Genomic DNA, 21093 nt, shown 5'->3' on the forward strand with positions numbered 1-21093 from the left:
CTCGGTGGTACAGTGTCCTTGAGTTTGGATCCCAGTGTCATGAAAAATAAAAAAACAAAACATGTTCTTAGCTAAATCTCAAATGAAAGCAACAATTTCCTGATGGAACCCAAACCCCTACAGGTCTTTGCTTCTGGCAGATCTGTAGTAACAGCAACCCCAAGCCCCACGGACCCCGGCTCCAGCCTGTCAAGCCATCAAGCTCAGCAAGGCAGTTAGAGGACACTGACCACCCCTCAGTGTCTCCTCCTTCCCCGTGGTTAATTGCCAGATTGCTGCTGGCACCATCTTCAGAAAGATGCTTTATTAATTACGGTACTGCCCTGATTTAAAAATCTCCTTAGCTCCCTATGAAAGTCCTCATAATTCAGCCTGTGCCTTCCTAGAGCAGAAGCCACTGCCGGTTTGCCAATATCCAGTCTCTGACTCTTCCTTTTAGTAAAAGTAACCCCCAAGGGATGGATGGCCCTTGGTCAACCCACTAGAAAATATATTTCCCAGCTCTCCCTGCAGGAATGGGTCCCCACTTCCCAGTTACCAGGAATTAAACAGAGCTTCCAAGCCATGGCCTTGCCACCTGTCTAGCTGCAGAGCTGAGCTGCCTCTGGAATCATCTTTGCCCATACAAGCAAAGGAATCCCAGGGATGAAAATTCGGTGGAGAGGGCACTCCTGAAACACTCTGCACCTGAACTTTTAAGAGCAAAGGAAATGACATCTACCTTATTCAGGCCACTATTCACAATCGGTTTGGTCTCTGGTAAGCAGCCTTTCTTATTGGGCTAATCCTGTGCTATGATCTCCAATTTTCCTTGAGTTAGGCCAAACCAACTTCTTGCCATTCTCCAAACATGTTTTTTTCACAAATCTGGGTTTTTACACCAGCTATTTTAACTGCCTACAATGCCCTTCACTGCCCAGCCAGCTCCACTCTAAAATATCACTCAAATGTCACCCTGCATTTGCAAAGCCTGGCTCAACCTCTCCCCTCTGGCTACCACAGCACTCAGTGCATAAATGATTCCAACACAATGTTAGCAGTGTTTTCTCCACATGTCTTCCCTACTAACTGTGAGCCCCTAGGGGGGAAAAAGGGCTCTGAAACACCCTTTTATATCTAGCCTGGCCCTTAGCACCTTGCTGAGCAACAGTAGGACTCAGAAGTGCTGCATACATAACAGAGCAAAGGGAAGGAAAAGCAGATCCACGCTGTCCACCCCCACCTACTGCAGACGCCCAGCCTTTAGCACAAAGGAAGTGCTGTCATCTAGTGTCAAAGTTTTTCCATGCCCCTCCCAGTACCACCCTAGGTCTTTGTCCAGCCTGGAGGAAAGCCCCGTAGGAAAGTGGATGTCCCCTCCATCCTCAGCAAATGCCAACCCAATGCCCACCATTCTTACAGCACCACTTTAGGAGCAGAACACAATTCTTCACCTCTTGGGAGCTATAACCTTTCTGAGGTTTTTCCCAAAGCAAAAGGTTTAAAATGGACCCCTCCTTCCAAGATGAGGGCTTCATTAGTGCTGCCTGGGAGGCGGGAGAAAGTGCAGGAGACTGTGAGGCATCCAGAGTGTCTGGGGCTATAGACGCAGTTCTGTCCATCCCACATCTAACCAGGCTAGATCCTCAGCCATGGAGAGGGGCTAGAAGGAGGACCCTCCATCTAGGGATCTGTACTGATCAGGTAACATGCCAGATTGACAAACCTGTCAGTGCCCGGGACAATGCTTTCTTACAGCAGAGGCAGAACTCAAAAAATTTAAAAATCACAGAATCTCATGTCAAACTACAAACCCCTGGCCTCTTGGAAGTCGGCACACCTAGGATTCCTGGCCCACCTCTTCTGAACCACAGTTCAAGTGGGTGACTCTGGATGGGAGCAGGTGGTTCTGATGGGGTTTCTGGGCCTACTCCTGCATGCCAGAGCTCTGGTCCCAGGAGAACAGAGAACTGCACAGCCATGAGAGGGAGCAGAGTATGCAAACACCCCTGAACACACACCCAGTCTGCAGGATATCCGAGAAAACACGGGCGTTGGGAGAGGGAAGGAGACAAGAAGAGCAAGAGAAAGGGTTGGGTGAGAGGAAATTCTGGCAAAAGAGAAGGGAGAAAGAGGCACAGAAGGGCACAGAGGAAAGGGGACAGAAAGCCAGGGAGGAGGCAGAGTGGAAGGAAGCCAGCACCCGGCCGCCACCTGCTGGAGATGGCCCTGACTGCCAGCAAGAGCACCAGGCCAGGAGTATGGAGAATGGGGTCCCACTCTCTCATGCTGCCCTCACTTCGCCCTATAGCCCTTCCAAGTCATGCCTTCACCTCCCTGGGACTCAGTTTCCTCTCCTGTAGAACAAAGGTGTGAAGCTGAGGAAAACTCCCTTTCCCCTCTAAGTTTCTCTGGGCAGCTGGAGTGCAGCTGCAGGTTACAAAGGTCATGTCTGAGGGCAGCCACCACTACAGCGCTTCCCTGCTCCATGAGGAGACAGCCGGGCCCACTTCTGCTGAGACCAGGAACTGTATGTTTATAGGAAATCCTCTGATTTCTAAATGCTAGACACTAATTTAGAATTTTTTTTTTAACTCCTAAGAGAAAAATATAGATGTGTGTTACCATGCCTACCCCATGCCTCACTCTGGGAGGAATGGGAGAACATCGTGGACTACATTAAGGACAAGACTCAACATGAAAAGATCCTTCACCATCAAGTAGGGACACATAACAGGGGCTCACCTTTTCTTCCTCCCCATCCCTACCCCACTCCATTTCTTTACCCACCAAGTTCCCATTTGGCCATAGGGTGGAGAGCGAGAAGTGAGACCTGGGGCTCGAATCCAAGGATGTTCTGACTGGAGGCAGCAGCCCTCTCTCCTTGCCCGCTTCCCTGGGCAGTGACTGCGAGACACAGCAATGTTCTAAAGGCTTCACAAGACTCCTCACCCACTCAGACACTGGCAAACCTCTACACAGACTTGGAAATGATTCCACTTTCTGGAAACTGGAAGGACTAAAGGGCATAGACCCAGAGTCACACAGAGGCCACGTGGGTCCCAGAGACCTGTGTAATGCTCTGTAACTGGTGTCTGATAGAACACCTTCCAGAAGATTCCTCTTCTAGAAGATTCCATGGGCTCATACAGTTTAGAGTCTAACCTAGGCATCTTCGGTTTTTCCATATCAGAAAAGTTGTGATTCCACAAATTACAGAGAGGCCATGAGAGCAAAATCACCCTGACTCAACCACCTCAGTTAGTGGAGAAGAACACCATGCTCAGAGAAGCTAGAAAGTGACCACGTATCACAGAGCAAACCAGCAGCACACGGGAGACTGTGCCAGGATGTGCTGCAGGTCCCACCCAGCAGAGGCCTCTGGAAGCAGCACAGCACCTTCAGATGCCAGTTCATTCTCACCACTTGCCCTGCTCCCAGGACCCTGCCTGGCCACCACTAAGTGCTTGTAAGGATGTGCCGGGCCATGCAAAGCTCCTGGATCTGTTATTGCAGCTCACTTCATCTCCAAAACCAACAGGCAGTGCAGGATGAGGCTTAGGAACATATTCTATAAGCTAGGAAAGCACAGTCCAAAAGACAGAAGGGGAACCCAGCCCCTGTGAGATTCAGAGACATGCCAAAGTCTCCGCTAAGCAGCAGCAGGACTGGGAGCCAGGACCTCAGCTCCCACCTGTCCCCTTCAGCACCACCTCCCAGCTCATTCTCCAGCCAAAGGGGAATGGGTACAAAATCTCCCTTTTCTATTCCATTTCTGTGACTCTCCACTGAGGGGAAATTCCACTGTTCTTCAGAGAAGGGACAGAGAAACCTATTCAGAACTGGAAAAAAAAAAAAAAAGCCAACAGAACTATGCTTGAGAGACAGAAACAAACACTTGACCAGGAGCTCTCTGGAACAACTGTGGCCTTAATTACCACCAGAAGCCATTCTATCTAAGGAAAGGCTAAACCAGTACATTGGTTCAGCTCCAGGCAGACTGGTGTCAGGCACCCCGTTAACTCACAGACCCTGGCTCCAAGGATACATACCCCAACAGCAGTAGCTGAGCAAAGGCGGCCAATCCACCCAGGTTGAGTGCAGCAGTGAGAAACAGGGTTTCCAACATGAGGCAAAAGGGCACCTTGTGCAACTGAACATGGCACAGTTCACTCGGGCACACGGGTTCATTGTGCAACAACAGAGGCCAAGCAGGGTCAGGGAAAAGTCAAGGAGGAGAAAGTCTGCTATAGAGGCTCCAGAATGTCAAAAGCAAAGTCTGTGTTTCTTAGAAACAGTAGTATAGGAATCCACAAAAGCAGATGATAATTATATTATAGATTAGAGTAATTCCAAATTTCTCAGCTATAAAACCAAAATTGTAGAGAAACTGATTGATTGATTGATTGATTGATGTTGGGGAGTTAACCCAGGGGCACAGTACTACTGAGCTACATCCCCAGTCCTTGTATTTTTTATCTTACTACAGGGTCTCACTACTTTGCTTAAGATTTCCCTAAGTTGCTGAGACTGGCCTAGAAATTGCAATCTTCCTGCCTCAGTCTTCTAGGTCACTGAAATTACAGGTATGTGCCACTGCACCCAGCAAAATTTATTTTAATTTCTATTTCTTAAATTGATTTTATTTTTTAAATACATGACAGTGGAATACATTACAATTCTTTTTTTTAAGAGAGAGAGAAAGAGAGAATTTTTTTAATATTTATTTTTCAGTGGACACAACATCTTTATTCTATTTTTATGTGGTACCAAGGATTGAACTCAGCGCCCCGTGCATGCCAAGCGAGCGCACTACTGCTTGAGCCACATCCCCAATAATACAATTCTTATTACACATATAAAGCACAATTTTTCATATCTCTGTATATGAAGTATGTTCACACCAATTCATGTCTTCATACATGTACTTTGGATAATTGTGTCCATCATATTCCACCTTCATTGCTAACCCCCCACCCCCTCTCTTCCCCTCTCACTCCTCTGCCCTATCTAGAGTTCATCTGTTCCTCCCCTGCTCCCTCTCCCTACTCAACTATGAATCAGTCACCTTATATCAGAGAAAACATTCAGCATTTGTCTTTTTGGGATTTACTAACTTCACTTAGCATTATTTTCTCCAACTCCATCCATTTATCTAAAAATGCCACAATTTTATTCTCTTTTATTGCTGAGTAATATTCCATTGTGTATATATGCCACATTTTTTTATCCATTCATCTACTTAAGGGCATATAGGTTGGTTCCACAGTTTAGCTATTGTGAATTGTGCAGCTATAAATATTGATATGGGTATGTCCCTGTAGTATGCTATTTTTAAGTCCTTTGGGTATAGACCGAGAGGGATAGCTGGGTCAAATGGTGGCTCCATTCCCAGTTTTTCAAGGAATCTCCATATTGCTTTCCATATTGGCTGCACCAATTTGCAGTCTCACCAGCAATGTATGAATGTACCTTTTTCCTCACGTCCTCACCAACATTTATTGTTGTTTGTCTTCATAATAGCTGCCACTCTGACTGGAGTGAGATGATATCTTAGAGTGGTTTTGATTTGCATTTCACTAATTGCTAGAGATGTTGAACATTTTTTCATATATTTGTTGATTGATTGTATATCCTCTTCTGAGAAGTATCTGTTCAGGTCCTTGGCCCATTTATTGATTGGGTTATTTGTTTTTTTGTTGTTGTTGTTTTTGGGTTTTTTTTGTTGTTGTTGGTTTTTTTGGGGTTTTTTGTTGTTTGTTTGTTTGTTTGTTTGTTTGTTTGGTGCTTAGCTTTTTGAGTTCTTTATATCCCTAGAGATTAGTGCTCTATCTGATGTGTGAGGGGTAAAAATTTGCTCCCAAGATGTAGGTGTGCACCATGATCAAATGGGATCATCCCAGAGATGCAAGGTTGGTTCAACATAAGGAAATCAATAAATGTAATTCAACACATCAATAGACTGAAAGATAAGAATCATGTGATCATTTCAATAGATGCAGAAAAAGCATTTGACAAAATACATCACCACTTCATGTTCAAAACACTAGAAAAACTAGGGATAACAGGAACATATGTCAACATGGTAAAGGCTATCTATGCTAAGCCCCAGGCCAACATCATTCTAAATGGAAAAAATTGAAGGCACTCCCTCTAAAAACTGGAACAAGACAGGGATGACCTCTTTCATCACTTCTATTTAACATGGTTCTTGAAACACTGGCCAGAGCAATTAGACAGACAAAAGAAATTAAAGGGATACGTATAGGAAAAGAAGAACTTAAATTAGCACCATTTGCTGATAATATGATTCTATACCCAGAAGACCAAAAAAGATCCACTAAAAAACTTCTAGAACTACTAAATGAATTCAGCAAAGTAGCAGGATATAAAACATCCATAAATCAAAGGCATTTCTGTATATCAGTGACAAATCCTTGAGAGGAAAATGAGGAAAACTACCCCGTTTATAAGAGCCTCAAAAAATAAAATAAAATACTTGGGAATCAACTTAATGAAAGAGGTAAAAGATTTATATAATGAAAACTACAGAACCCTCAAGAAAGAAATCAAAGAAGTCCTGAGAAGATGGAAAGATCTACCTTGCTCTTGGATAGGCAGAATTAATATTATCAAAATGACCATACTACCAAAAGCACTATACAATTCCGATCAAAATCCCAATGACATTCCTCATAGAAATAGAAAAGGCAATCATGAAATTCATCTGGAAAAATAAGAGACCCAGAATAGCTAAAGCAATCCTTAGCAGGGAGAGTGAAGCAGGTGGCATCACTATACCAGACCTTAAACTATACTACAGAACAATAGTAACAAAAACAGAATGGTATTGGCACCAAAACAGACTGGTAGACCAATGGTACAGAATAGAGGACACAGAGACCAACCCACAGAATTATAATTACCTTATATTAGACAAAGGCGCCAAAAACATGCATTGGAGAAAAGATAGCCTCTTCAACAAATGGTGCTGGGAAAACTGGAAATCCATATGCAACAAAATGAAATTAAACCCCTTATCTCTCACCATGCACAAAACTCAATTCAAAGTAGATCAAGGTCCTAGGAATTAAACTAGAGATTCTGTGTCTAATAGAAGAAAAAGTAGGCCCTAATCTCCATCATGTGGGATTAGGCCCCAACTTCCTTAATAAGACTCCTATAGTGCAAGAATTAAAACCAATAATCAATAAATGAGATGGATTCAAACTAAAAAGTTTCTTCTCAGCAAAAGAGACAAATTTATTTTATTTTTAAAGGAAAAAAAATCAATGTGTCTAAGTCCAGTCTAAAGTTAAACTTCTAGGAAAACACTCAGAAAATGGGCTATTACTATTTCAATTTGTCATGCCAGTAAGTAAACACAAAGAATACTTTGGATTTCTAATTTCCTTGATGACTTCTCTTAAAAGTGAATATGTTATATATTACAACTATTAATAACCAGGGGGAGGTTATTTACATAAAAATTTTCAGTGTCGCTATGACTGCAATTAAAGTACTCACAACAGAACTAGTGCTTAGACAGATGGAGCCGGTGTAAATGGGAACAACACTTAGCGTAAACAGTTTGACAGCATGTTTGGAAAACCAAAAATCTGTCCATAAGCCCTAAACCCACAATTGCACTTAGAACTAAATCTAAGAAAGGAATCCAAGAAATCTAAAGTGCAAAATACATAAGCCTAGTTTGGGTACACTTGATGAAGTAAAAAAACATGCATAATAAGGTTCCTCAAAAAGTTAAACTCAGTCACCACGGGATACAGCAATTCCATTGCTGGGTATAATTTAAAAATAAAAATTGAAAGCAGGGACACAGATATTTCTATACCTGAGTTCAAGACAGCATTATTCACAATAGCCAAAAGGCACGATCAACCCTAATGTCCACTGGCCAATGAGTATATAAATTAAATGTGATAAATACATACAATGGTAAAAACCCAGTCCTAGAAAGGAGGAAATTCTAACACATTATTCATGGATAAACCTTGAAGACCTTATGTTAAGACAGTCATAAAAGGACAAATATTGTATGACTCTACTTTTAGGAGGTATCTAGTGTAGTCAGACTCATGGAGCCAGAAGTAGCACAGAAGAGCTGTGGCCAGGGACTAGCGGGGTAGGGGCGGGTAGGAGTGGAGCTATTATTTAATGGGTACAGAGTTTCAGATGGGAGGATGAGTGGTGGTAGTGGAGCTGAAGGGTGATAATTGTTGCAAAACAACGTGAATGTGCTTCATGCTGCTGAGCATTTCAGGTGGATAAAATGGTCAATTTCAATTTATATGTATTGAACCACAATTTAAAACACAAACAATGAGATATTTTACAGGATGGCTTCTATAACACTGTCTGTCACACCCCAACAGGGAATGAGCTAACCATCCTTCAACAGAAGAGGCAAATAAACTGTAAAATACTATAAGGCCATTAAAATGAACAAATTAGATCCACATACTATCAAGTACTGTGGAACAATATTTTGGCCAACCACAGACTGCATGTGGGTCCCATAAGATTATATTGAATGAGGGTCCCCATAAGATTATATTGCCTGGCAATGTCACAGCCATCCTACATTTGTTCATGCGTGATGAAAGTAACTAGTGATGTATTTTTTAGAACATGCCTCATTAAAAAATGCATGACTGTATATCAACATCAGAGATATCAAAAGCACATTGGGTGATGAAAAATTGCAAAGGGTGTATACAGTATAAAATGTATACAGTATAAAACCACCAAAACTTAAAAATCGGCAAAATGCACATGGTGGAGTTTCTCGCCACACACCAAGCAAGTGAGCAATTCTGCAGCAGACACTAGCTGGGTGTCCTCCACTCCAATTCAGTTCTGCCCCTATGTGCTTGGGGACAGCAGCAGATGCCCCAAGCTGAGTGCTCAGTCCCCAAGGCCGCACACCCTCAGATGCCAAAAGCAAGCTTGAGATAGTTTTCCCTGTGCTTCTGACTCACTGGCTATAAATCAGGGTTCCCTCAACCCTCTCCCTGGGTCAATTAATTTGCTTGAGCACTCAGAACTCAAAGAAAGACTTACCTATTTGTTCTGATTTAATACAAAGGATACTACAAACGAACAGATACATAGGGCATGGTGGGCTCGAAGGGTACAGAGTTTCCATGCCCTCTCTGGGTGCCCCACCATCTACATGTTCAGCTATCTAGGAAGCTCTTTCAACCATATCAAAAGGTGACTGGACAAAAGGGTCAGGATCCAGTGTACAGACCAGGTGGGGAAAACCAGCAAGGCCTGTCAGTCCAGATTCTTCAGCATTCTTTCCTTCAGGGTATGGGGCAGGATCCCTTCTGAAATGGGGTCTTATCATCTACTATCAGACAAACTAAGTTACAGAATTTCTCCAGGGCCAGCTCCGAGGCAGGTAGAAGGTCAGTTTCTGTGGCTTGCCTCTGCCAAAAGAAATTCTAGTTTCTGTGTCCTCCCTTGGGGGAGAAGCCATGAGCCAGAAACTTGGATGAAAACACGTAGATCACAAATATCACAGTTGTTAAATAGACATGGGGGTGCAGATACGTCTATAAATCTACCCTTCTATATGTCAACTCTCATCTCTTCAATAAATGTTTAAGAGATGTTCATTGCATTGCCAAATACGACCTTCCTGTTTAACAAAAGGGTGGTATTTAAGCAAATCACAACCACATGACAGAATATATAAAGCCACGAATATCAATTACTTGTTCAATTCTGGGGAGGGGCCATTCGGCAGAACCTGGAATGAAGACCTGGGGAAACAGGGTTCCAGACAGAGGAATAGTAAAAACAAAGGAAGGCCTTCGGCAGCCCCTGTGGCAGGGGCCAAGAGAGGAGGAAGGTGCAGGACAAGGAGCCCCATCCCCCAGGAACTTCTAGGCCTGGGCAGGGAGTCTGGGCTACAGGAAGCTGCTCCTTGGGCATGCCATGGCCTGATTCAAGGATTAAAAAATGACTCTGGTGGCTTGCGAGGTGGACAGACTGAAGGGGCTAAGAGCTGGGAGATGGTGACGAGGCTCCCACCACAAGCCAGGCCAGAGATGAGAGCAGCTCAGGCCAAAGAGCAATGGGTGGGAGAACTGGTTGAAATATTTGAAGATGGATATACAGGACCAGCTGATGACCTACCTGGGTATTATTATAAAGACAACACAGCTAAAGAGAAAGACGCTTGTGATACAAAATTAAAAGTGGGAGGGGACTTCCTACATGGACTACAATCATGTAAAAATTATACACAAGCTGTAGTTTTTGAAGTAGGTTTTTATACAGAAGCCAATTATATTAATCTACAAAAATTTGTTCTGTGCCAAGGTTTTAAGTATGCTTGTAAAAACTCGATCATATTTCTCTAACAGATTTTTTTTTCAAATTATGCAGAGACAGGAGTAGCTTTGGGGAGCATTAGGATGGCATACAATGCTTCCTTAAAACTGAGACTGTTAGATGCTATAATTGATCGTGTAAAAATTAAATACACTGGTGCTCATTCATTCAAACAAATATTGTGTTCTTCAAGGAAGAACTGAGAGGAGGGGTCAGGGTGCCCTCAGATTCCCAGAATTCCTTGGCATCCAGCCCACTCTGGAGTGGGGACTCATTGGTAACCACCGAGGACACACCTGGTACAGGAAGGTACTGGGAAAGTCAGGACCACTTGGGTCAAGTCTCCTGAAAAAGAGGGCAGATTCAAGGAGTGTCTTTGAAAACCTCTTTAAAAAAGGAAATATTGCAAGGTGGCCTGATGACATTTATTTACTTTTTGGTTGGGCTGCCATATAAAGTAACCTAAGAGTGACACCACCCAATTAGCAATGATAATGTTCCTGAAGCCAAGCCCTCATAAAGACAATTATCACTTTGTTTTGTGAGCTGGTTTTATCAATAAACTATGTAGTCTGACTGTCTCCCAACTCAGCCCCAGATAGAGTATTCAAAATAAAATTGTTGGTATTTTTCTTTCAATTGGTAGTGACGGAGAGGCAGGGGGTCAGTTTCTTGACTTCTAGATTTATTACCCTCTGTTCACTTTCTCCCTTTATGAGGAAGAGAATTAAGAAAAAAAAAAAAAGAAGGAAGTATCCCCCAAATTTTGGTTCTATCACCTTCAAAGATTCACACTGGGCTGCCCTCCCGCTGTTACTATTTCCAAAGGAAATGCAAGCTGCACCCCCTACTCCCATCCACAAGAGACCCAGAATAACTTCAACCTGGCCGGAGCACACCTCTCCAGTCCTGCATTCCCTCAGCCCACGTTGCAAAGACATGCAGCATGCCCTCTCCCACCCCAGGTCCGGGCTCCATGCCTCCACCCCTGCTCTTCTTCCCGTCCTACCACAGGCTGTGCTCCTTTGGCTACTGCACCTCTGCTCACACTCAGCCTTCTACCTGGCACATTTGCCCTTACCTGCCAACCACGCCTGTGCCCTCAGATCCCAGACAGAGTAACTTCTTCAGGGCCAGCTTCCTAGAAAACCTGGGCCAAAGCTGGCTCCAACGGGATCAGAGCAACGGAGTAAGTGCAGCAGAATGGAATGAGCAAGAACCTGTTCTTCACCAGCACCTCCGTGCTTTGCACTGGGGAAACCTGTCCTCTCAAACACTGGGCAAGCAGTGAGGTCTATCACTGAACATTTGGGAGAGCTGGGGCTTCCACCAAAATGCATAAAGACAAGACTTAGCTTCTGTGTTCTACTCCTTCACTCCTTCCTAGGCCTCAAAGGGCCTGTCTGTGAAATGACAGACAGAGCTCACATCCTACCTTTCACGGGCAAGGGGCTGAGCCAGGTCAAAAAAATACAACTTGTGACCCTGAACCAGGAAATAATTTGTTTTGCTATTTTTTCCCCACCCCTAACATGATTATTTAAAATTTTTCTTAGGGACATGTGACACTGTCCAGAGACATTTTTTGGCTCCCATCACTGGGAGGGGTGCTACAGGAATCCAATAGTGGAGGCCAGGAAGACTCCCAAACTTCCTACAATGAACAGGTCAGCCCCACAACAAAGATTTTCAGATTTAAAATGTTACCAGTGCCATGGCTGAGAAACTCTGTTTTTAAAGGACATTCATGAGACAGTTGACAAAATCTGAATAAGGAGTCTGGGATAGATCACAGCACTGTCAGAATTCATTTCCTAATTTCAGTTGTTACACTGCAGTTATTTCAGGGCACATCCTTGTTACAGAACACCCACTAAGCATGTACAGATGGTGGTCAGGATATCCGCAACTTACTCCCAAAGGGTTGAGGCAAGGTGGGAGGAAAATTGAAAAGTGATAAAGTAATGGAATAAAATATGAGCACTGGGAAATCTGAGTTGTGTTATAGTTTGTACAATATCTCTAAAAATTATTTAAAAAATAAAAATATTTTGAGACGAACAAAAAAAGTCAAGAGGCTGCTGCCAATCCACTTTCTGCCTGGGACCTCTACAATTTCACAAATAGGGGGATGGGACTTCCTGAAAGAACTTCCCAGGTAAGCTTGCCACAGATTTAGAAGGAGGAAGAGGAAAGAAAAAAGGTCCAAAAACATTTAGATGCTGTCACTGGTTCCAAAGTCACTTTGAAAATCTGTCTTCTACTGCCTTCACTTGACTGCTTCCCCCTCTATATTCCTTGGAAAAGTCTCTTGGGCCAGTGAGGAGCATTGGAAGGAGCATCCTTCTTTACCAGATCCCTTCGGGTAGATCCAATTACTTCCTTGGGAGAAATTCTAGAACTGAAATTGTGGGGTGAGATTTGTGTTCGTACCAGGCTGACTTCTAGACAGGCACATGGATTCACACCCACACACAGCACGTGAGTTTTTCTGTGTCCTCACATTCTCACTGTAACTAGTTTCTAAGTTCTACAAATCTGATAGGCAAACACTTGTATTTTGCTTTTATTCCTTGTCTAGCTTTATTTATTTTAAAAAATATCTTTAATTAATTTATTTATTTTTATGTGGTGCTGAGGATCGAACCCAGGGCCTCGCCTAACCTAGGCAAGCGCTCTACCGTTGAGCCACAACCTAAGCCCCTAGTTTTATTTTTATGAATAAATAAATCTGTACTTTCTTATTTCCATTATTTCTATTTCTCTCTTAATAATATTCAAGAGTCCTGTTCAGACAAACTGGCCATCAGAGTTCTTCTACAAGTTGCCAACACGAGTCCTTTTTCTTTTCTTATCCCTGGGGTCTGATGTACAGAGGGGCTTCTTCTATCAAATGCTTTGCAGTTGTTTTTCCCAGCTTGGCAACTGTCTTGCCTGCCCTCTGCAGGCCTCAGCCTCTCCATGTTTGTGTGGCTTCCGCCACTGGTGGAGCAACCTGCCTGGTTACAAAGTTGCATAATTCCTGTTAATTTCAGTGTCTAGTTTTGCAGAACATGCAAGTTTTTCCAAGAACAAACATATCATATTGCAGTAAGAATCTCTGTACAAAGTTTGTTTGTTTGTTTGTTTTGTTTATTTATTTATTTGGCGGTGCTGGGGATTGAACCCAGGAGCACTTTATTCCTGAGCTACGCTCCCAGCACTATACTTTTTTCTTTTCTTTGGAGACAGGGTCTCCCTAAATTGCACAGGCTGGCCTTGAACTTGCAGTCTACTTGACTCAGCCTCCCAAATCGCTGGGATCCCAGGTATGTGCCACTGGGCCACCTAAAGTTTAATTTGTACACTCAAGCTGATGGATCACTTTCTTCATAGTTGTACCATGCTTACAGTTCATGCTGTGCTTAGGATGGCCCTCCCATGTCAGGATTATTAAAATGTCCAGTGGTATTTTCTTTTAGAACTATTATGTTAATTTTTAGATCCACTGTATCTTTGAATCATCTGGATTTTATTGAGTTTAAAGGAGTTCCATAGGGATTCAGCTGAACTTTTAAAATAACGATGGAGTCTTAGCATAAGCACATGAGAATTTACATACATTAACAATTCTAATCCTCCCAGCATCTCTAAGTGTCAGAATTCTTACTGTCCCCCATTATACAATGGATGCATTACAACACTGAGAGGTAGAACAACTGGAGCCACATCATATAGCTAGCAGGTAGTGGACCCTGGTTTTCTAAGAGTCTGGACCAGAGGCCACAGCCCTAACCACTACCCATGCTGCCTGCTCTTGGCCCTAGGAGACCCTTGAGCTCCTAGTAACTCCTTGTTATTCTTCTTTCTCTCACTCCCAACTTCCAATCTCTCAAGTACTTTGAAAGCCCCTTAAACACAGCGCATAGCTAACGCTTCCCTTTTTGACCCATTTTGACTTTGTCCCAAGCCAGGGCACCACCGTCATGTGGGGTACGACTGATCTTGTCAGTGGTTCGACTTCTGGAGGTCTTAGTACAGACTGCCTTTTGCTCTGTAGGCTATGCTACCAGATTCCTTTCTCTTCTAGTGATTTAACATGGAGCTCTTCTTCTAAACAGTGCTGGGACTAGAGAACACTGGGCAGCCCCCAGGGTCGCCTCCAGCTATGAACTACCTACACAGTTTACCTTCAGGCTTTGCAAGCACTATTATTTTCTCATGAGGGTCATGATGTGAAAGATAAGGGCACACTAATGTCCGAAGGTTTACATTGTACTGTTAATTGTGGTCAGGGAGGCAGAGTAGGCACTACTTACTACTGGCTTCCCATACCCTTCTTAGTATCAAATCCCTGAGCCCCATGGAAAGACTACCAGTGTTAGCCACCCAACCCTGCAGCAAAATATGACCACGAGGCTAGGTTCTGGCCAATGAATAGAAGAAGTGGTATGTAAACTTCTAAGCCTTGGGAAGCTTAGTCATGACAGCTGGAGTTTCAGCAGCCTTCTTAGACATGAGGTGACTTTAAGGATGGAAACCATAATTAGAATGGTGAAACCAAAAGAAAGGAAAATCCTTGGCCCCTGAGGGTAGTAGGGCCACATCAGCATTGCCTTTCTCTGAACTTCATTTATATGAAAGAAAAAATAAAGATTATTGGGTGAAGTCACGGTTCTATGCAGCAAATGTTAATCCTTAATGATATAGCTCCCTTTAAATCACTGGGAACTCTCATTCTCCAACTCTCCGCCGCAAAAACAGGATAGCTCACTTGGCCTCCATCTTACCAATCTCCCTCCCATCTCCTGGGTTCTGCTGCTCTAATCTGGGGTTCAGGTCATTTCCTATTTTCAAGTAATTAACTTTCACACTTACACTTGGGTTTTATCATCCCTAAGCATTCATGCCCAATATTTGTGATCAGACTCTCCACGCTTCTGAGACAGCCTGAGCAGCTGTCGGAGTTCAGAACCCAAATCCCCCACAGTCCTCTCCTTTCCAAAGTGTCCTCTCGGTAATAGACAAGGAAGGCCAGCTAGCATCAAGGGGTAAACTCTGACATTAAAAAAAATTTTTAATTCCAAATCAGGAAAACTTTATTTTATTAATAGAGCAATACTTTGTGAATCCACAATGCCAACTCTGGCCCCACCATTCAATATGTTCATCTGTTTAATTGTTAACCTAAATCATTTCCTGGAAAGGAAACTTTATTTATAAATGAACAATAGTTACTTTTCCAAAGCTCAAATGAGATCATCTGGATATTAAAAGATTTCAAAGTTATCCAAAAAAGGTCTTTCTCCAGCCTTAGGATAGGCAGTTAGACAAAATAAATAAACCAAACAAGTTAAACCTGACAGCAAAACAATGCCAGGCTACCTGAACTAGGTTTCAAATCAATAGGAACATAAATTTGGCTTGTCAAAAGTGACAGAGGACAAGTTACTCTAAAGCAAAATACAAATAAGGAAATACAAATTTGTAATAAGAGAAAAGTAGTAAAGTACCTCATCAAGTGATGCAGTCACTGTGCATGAGCGTCAGGTGCAATCCAAGTGTCTAAGAAGTGCACCCTTGAAGGGTATGAATAACCACTGAGGGAGGACCCCGCTCTGCTCTCCCAGGCTAGGAGTGAGCCTGCTGGGGTCAAGACAGTAGCAGCAGAAACCAAGAGGGTTCTGAAAACATTAAAAGTGCAGCCACACTGGAGGAGAGGGGAACGATCAGGAGACAACAGCAAAGGTGTGTGGGGTTTCTTTTGGCAGTGATGAAAATGTTCTCAATTGATTGTGGTTATGATTGCACAACCAGGTGGGCCTCCTAAAAACTATGGAATTGTAATATTTATATGTATGAATTTTATGGAATACAAATGATATCTCTATGAAGGCAGTTCCAGAAAGAAAAAAAGGTTGGGTATGGCTCAGTAGTAGACTGCTTGCCTAGCATGTGTGAGGCCCTGGGTTTCAACCCTGGTACCCCAAAAAAAACCAAACAAAAAAAGATTCAACCAGAAAGAATGTGAAGGAATGACAGCTGAGCACACCTACTACCCTTAAGAACATCAGCACACCTCTGGGAAGCAGAAACACTGCTCACAAAAGATAAACTGGAATCCAGCAAAAGGGTTAAGTTACCTTCCACATACCATGTATGGAAAGCCCAAGGAGCTTCTGACAACTTTTACAGACACCGCTGCTGAAGATGGGTAAGCAAATGAGATTTCATGCTTACAAACAATGATCTCTGGTTACGTAGCTTTCAATGACATGAAATGACTGTTCCCAGCTTAACAGGGCTGAGTGGGTGGGGATTACTGGACTCACCAACTGCCCTGGGAATTTTATTTTGGCTTCCTAAGTAAAAAAAAAAAAAAAAAAAAGGAGTATTTCCCTCTTATTGTTAAGTTGGTGTCCTGTAATAAATATGTCCTCGAAAGTCTAGGCCAGGAGTCTACAAGCAATGGCCCACAGGGAAATCCAGTCCCCTGCCCTTTTTTATAAATAAAAGTTTTAATGAAACACAGTCTCACCTGTCCCTCCTACAATAAAGGAGACACCTGACTTGCAAAGCTAAAGTATGTCCTCTCCGGCCCTTCACAGAAGTTTGCCAAGCCATGCTCCAGGCCAAAAGAGCCATGTCCCTCCCTGACCAGCCTCACCCCAAGTCTTCCAGCCCAGCAGGGCTGAGAGGTGACTGACACCAAGAGGCCTTTCCTGAAAACCACCAGCACAGCTCAGCCATCTGAGTGCCTGTGACCTCAAAATCTTCTCGAATCCAGGTTCATCTGGTTCACAATTCCTCCTTTACTCCCCCTCTGAGTTCACTGTGCACAACCATTTCATAACCCTGTGACTCTGAGCCAATGGAATGTAAATGGACATGACTTATTCCACGTCCAACCAGCGGCTCCGAATGTCCTGTGTGATTGGGTGCACCCTCTTGAGTACCTGTCTTCTGCTGCCCCTTTAGGCCAAATCTCTAATGACAGATAAAAAGAAGCAAACCCCAGATGAAGCCTAGTCAATCCTAAAGTCACCTGTGACCGTCAGTAAGAAATAAATGTTGAGGCAGGCACTGAGATTTCAGAGTTGCTCTTGGCATTTCTACAGCAATGCCTGATTCAAAGACATGTAAAGCATAACATGTCTGATAGCTAGAAGAATAAAGTTCTCTCCTTACATGTAGACTAAGCAAGAAAGAAATGGTCACACTTGGTTTTAATAACACTCTGCCTTACAGGAACTACTTTGGAATTAGCTCCAACAAACAGAGCTGATAGGCACAGTAGAGTGCAGAAGAGAGGCTGAGAGGAAGGATTTCTTATGTTCTACACAACTAAAGCTGCTTGTCTTGTCAGACTACCCTGACAAGTAATTCCCTTTTCCTGCAATCTCTTTCAAAAGCTGAAAACCCAGGGACTTGCAGGAATCTGGCCTTGGCCTTCAGGCTCCCAATTCATGTTGTTAGTGCATCCTTACACCACTAGGTGGTGCTGCAGCCTCACCTGGACAGACCTCTCATTCCCCCTTGTCGAGGGCAGTCAGAATTCAAATCAAAAGGCAAAGCAAAGGAGAATGGGCACCTGCAAATTTTTAGGTCCTTTCACAATTCAGATTCGCTCCTTCCCTTTTCTATTTACATCACATACCTACAGGGTGTGCGCATACACACACACACACACACACACACACACACAGAAATAGCAATTAAAATAGCATTGAGCACTGGAATTGGAACCTACAGGTATAGCAGTCTAAATGATCTGTTCAAAGGACTTTTCAATGCTGATAAAAGTATAATTATGTGTTTCTCTGAAAAGCTGACAACTACCGTGGGGAGCTGAGTAAGAACCAAATTCCTCCCAGGTAAAGAGATAGAATGTCAGGATCCCTCAGGACGGCTTGCCCTTTCTGCATAGCTGGAGGCTGGAGGGAGGGGATGCTTCAGGAAGAGGACCCTGCCCACAGGCTTGGCCTGACTTTCCAATCATTAGGAAGCCAAACTTTGAGCAGGGGTGTAGCTCAGTGGTAGAGCAGCTGCCTAGCATGTGCAAGACCCTTGGTTGGATCCCCAACATCATGAGGACAAGAGGGAGAAAGAAGTTCTTGCAATGTTTGAGCAAGTAGGTACCTACACCTTCCGTCCCCCAGTGGTCATCTCCTACAGAGCCCAGAGCTTTCAGCCTTCCTACTTCATTTTATTCAAAGTTCCTCCCTCCCTCCCTCCCCCCCCCTCCCTCCCTCTCTCTCTCTCTCTCTCTCTCTCTCTCTCTCTCTCTCTCTCTCTCTCTCTCTTGTACGGGGATTGAACTCAGGGACACTCAACCACTGAGCCACATCCCCAGTCCTTTTTGTATTTCATTTAGAGACAGGGTCTCACTGAGTTGCTTAGCACCTTGCTTTTTGCTGAGGCTGGCTTTGAACTCATGATCCTCCTGCCTCAGCCTTCCACACCGCTGGGATTACAGGTGTACACCACCACACCTGGCCAAAGTTCTTCTCTTCTTGCTCATTTAACTCTAAGAATTAAAAAAACCTATGGTACACTGATCAACCACTAGGTAACACCTGTACTAGCTTCCTGCTTCTGGCCAAACCCCAGACCATCCCAAATGTGCATCATGATATATGCCTTTATTATCACAGAACCCATATTATGAAAGAGGGTAGAAGGGTATTTGTTACTCAGATGCAATGGGGAAAGGGCACGTTTATAACAGGCCAGCCTGGCCACATGTCGGGAAAGCATCAAAGGACATGAACCCAGGTTGGCCTGTGACCTTTTGCCTATATCTCAGTTCTCCTGAACGTTGCAAAGCTTCTAAAGCCATAGCCAACCTAGATCCACCTATTAGCTGCACTATTTTAAAATGGAAAGAAGAAATTGTTTCTCTAGTGAAGAGGGAGAGCAGAAAGCAGATGAAGAAAAGGGCACAGGAGAGATGGAGCGAGGAGAGGAAGAAGGAAGAGGAGGAGAGGGAATGTGGGGAGGAGGAAGAGGGGGCAGAAACAGGTGGGAGGAAGGGAGACATGGTTTGGAGTTGGGGGGAGAAACAGGGAACAGGGAAAGAAAGGAGGAAAAGAAAACTAAAAACGAAAGTTATCCCAGAGATTCCTCTGGAAACAGTGTGCCCAGGGAACCCTGGTGTTGCCACAGCTGCTAATGCTGCTGCAATTCACAAGTGATAAATACCTTGCAGCCCTTTCCAGAACAATCCCCAGAATTGTTTGCTCTGTTTTGCAAGATAGATGTCTGGAAAACTTAAAGACTGAAATCAAAAAAATGTGGTGATCCCTGGTACATTTATTACAAGGCACTCTGTAGGCCCAGAAGGTGACCCAAAGCACACTCCCTCTCTTTCAGAACTCAAAATCCAAGCCCAATAGGCAGGGAAGTGCCATAGGAGGTGGGCAAGCAAGTACTGTACCAGAAAATTTCCATGTGAACTGGGGTGGTTAGAAGCAGCTTTGGAGAAATTGGCATTTAAGTTTAGATAGAAGCAAAAACAGTTACTAATGTTCCTTGAACACTGTCATGCACCACAGCACTAGGCTCTTAACAGGTATCTTCTGAATCAGCGATAGTTTTCTTACGCCCCTTTCAGAGATGGAGAAACAGGGTCAGAGACTGGATGAGCTGCCCAAGGTTACAAACCAGGAGTGCTACCACCATGAATTACATCCACACGTCTCTGCCCCAAAGCCAATGCACTTGAGGCCTAAAATCTCAGGAAGTCACACTGCTTATCCCTGGGGAATATCGATGGGGTCTGATCAGGCCAAGATATGTGAGTAAGGTGTGTTCCCAAAGGAGAGAGTTCATGATTCCTTGAGAAAGTATAATGGACCAGTGTTCAATCATTTTACACCCCATGTACGTCCAGTAAGGATTCAACAGAACCACAAGAATAAACATAAAATAAAAGCAACCTCTATACTTTATTAAAGAGAATAAGGCAGGAAAGACTTTACCTGAATAACTGCTCAATGAACACCTAAGGTAACTGCTTCCTAGAAGCCAAAGCAAAAAGAGAAACAAGCACACACTTATGATCTAATAAGTGGAAGAAGACTCAAGCAAGAAATGAATAGTTCTAGCATGAACCTTAAGTGCTCATCCAAAAACTTCTGAGATAAATATGGAATAACAAAGAAAGAATCTTTAGTCATTTTTTATGAATGATACAGAAAGACTAATCATGTCTATAATCAACGACATTTTTTGATTTTCAAGTGGAGGTCATACTTTAAAGATCTATGAAAACATTTTAATTGAGAGTCAGTGCCTTTCAATAAACTATAAAAATGCACAGGGCTGTGCTTTCCAATATATTGCTATTAGCCACGTGTGCCTATTTAAATTCAAATTAATTTACATTGTATAACATGTTAAAATTAATTCTTCAGTCACAATAATTGCACCTCAGGCACTCAAAGGCCACACACGGCTAGTGACAGAGATGTAGAATACTTCCATTGGACTTTACACAGAGCTTCAGAGTCTTTGAAGTATTTTCATAAAAAAAAAACCATCATTTGCTTTTCCCAATAAGCCCTTATTCCCATTTGATGGCTAGATAAACGTATTCTGCCTCCCCAGTAACTTCAGAGGCCTGCACAGCCTGCACCCCCTGCAGGCCACGCCCCATCACACCCAGCAGATTCCACTGCAAGTCTGGCCAGCCCTGTCACTCCCAGCAGGACAAGCACAGAGAGTAGCCAGCCTCCGGGATCAGGGAGGGCAGGAATGGAACAAAAAGAA

At 43.5% G+C, this 21093-nt stretch overlaps 1 protein-coding gene across 8 annotated transcripts in view; it reads right to left on the reverse strand.

Moving 5' to 3' along the window:
- The window catches only part of Trak1 (trafficking kinesin protein 1), a 114301-nt gene that overhangs the window by 86712 nt on the left and 6496 nt on the right, over nucleotides 1-21093 (reverse strand). For 2 of the 8 annotated variants that reach the window (XM_078038068.1, XM_078038064.1), the window contains exon 1: nucleotides 4032-4126. The exons of 4 other annotated variants lie outside the window; for them this stretch is intronic. The gene's annotated coding sequence lies outside the window, so the exon portion shown is untranslated. Of the gene's footprint in view, nucleotides 1-4031; nucleotides 4129-21093 lie in introns of those variants that run through there. 2 more of the 8 variants (XM_078038070.1, XM_078038066.1) reach the window with 2 other exon arrangements.

Source organism: Ictidomys tridecemlineatus, chromosome 2, assembly GCF_052094955.1.
Source record: "Ictidomys tridecemlineatus isolate mIctTri1 chromosome 2, mIctTri1.hap1, whole genome shotgun sequence".
Lineage (NCBI taxonomy): Eukaryota > Metazoa > Chordata > Mammalia > Rodentia > Sciuridae > Ictidomys > Ictidomys tridecemlineatus.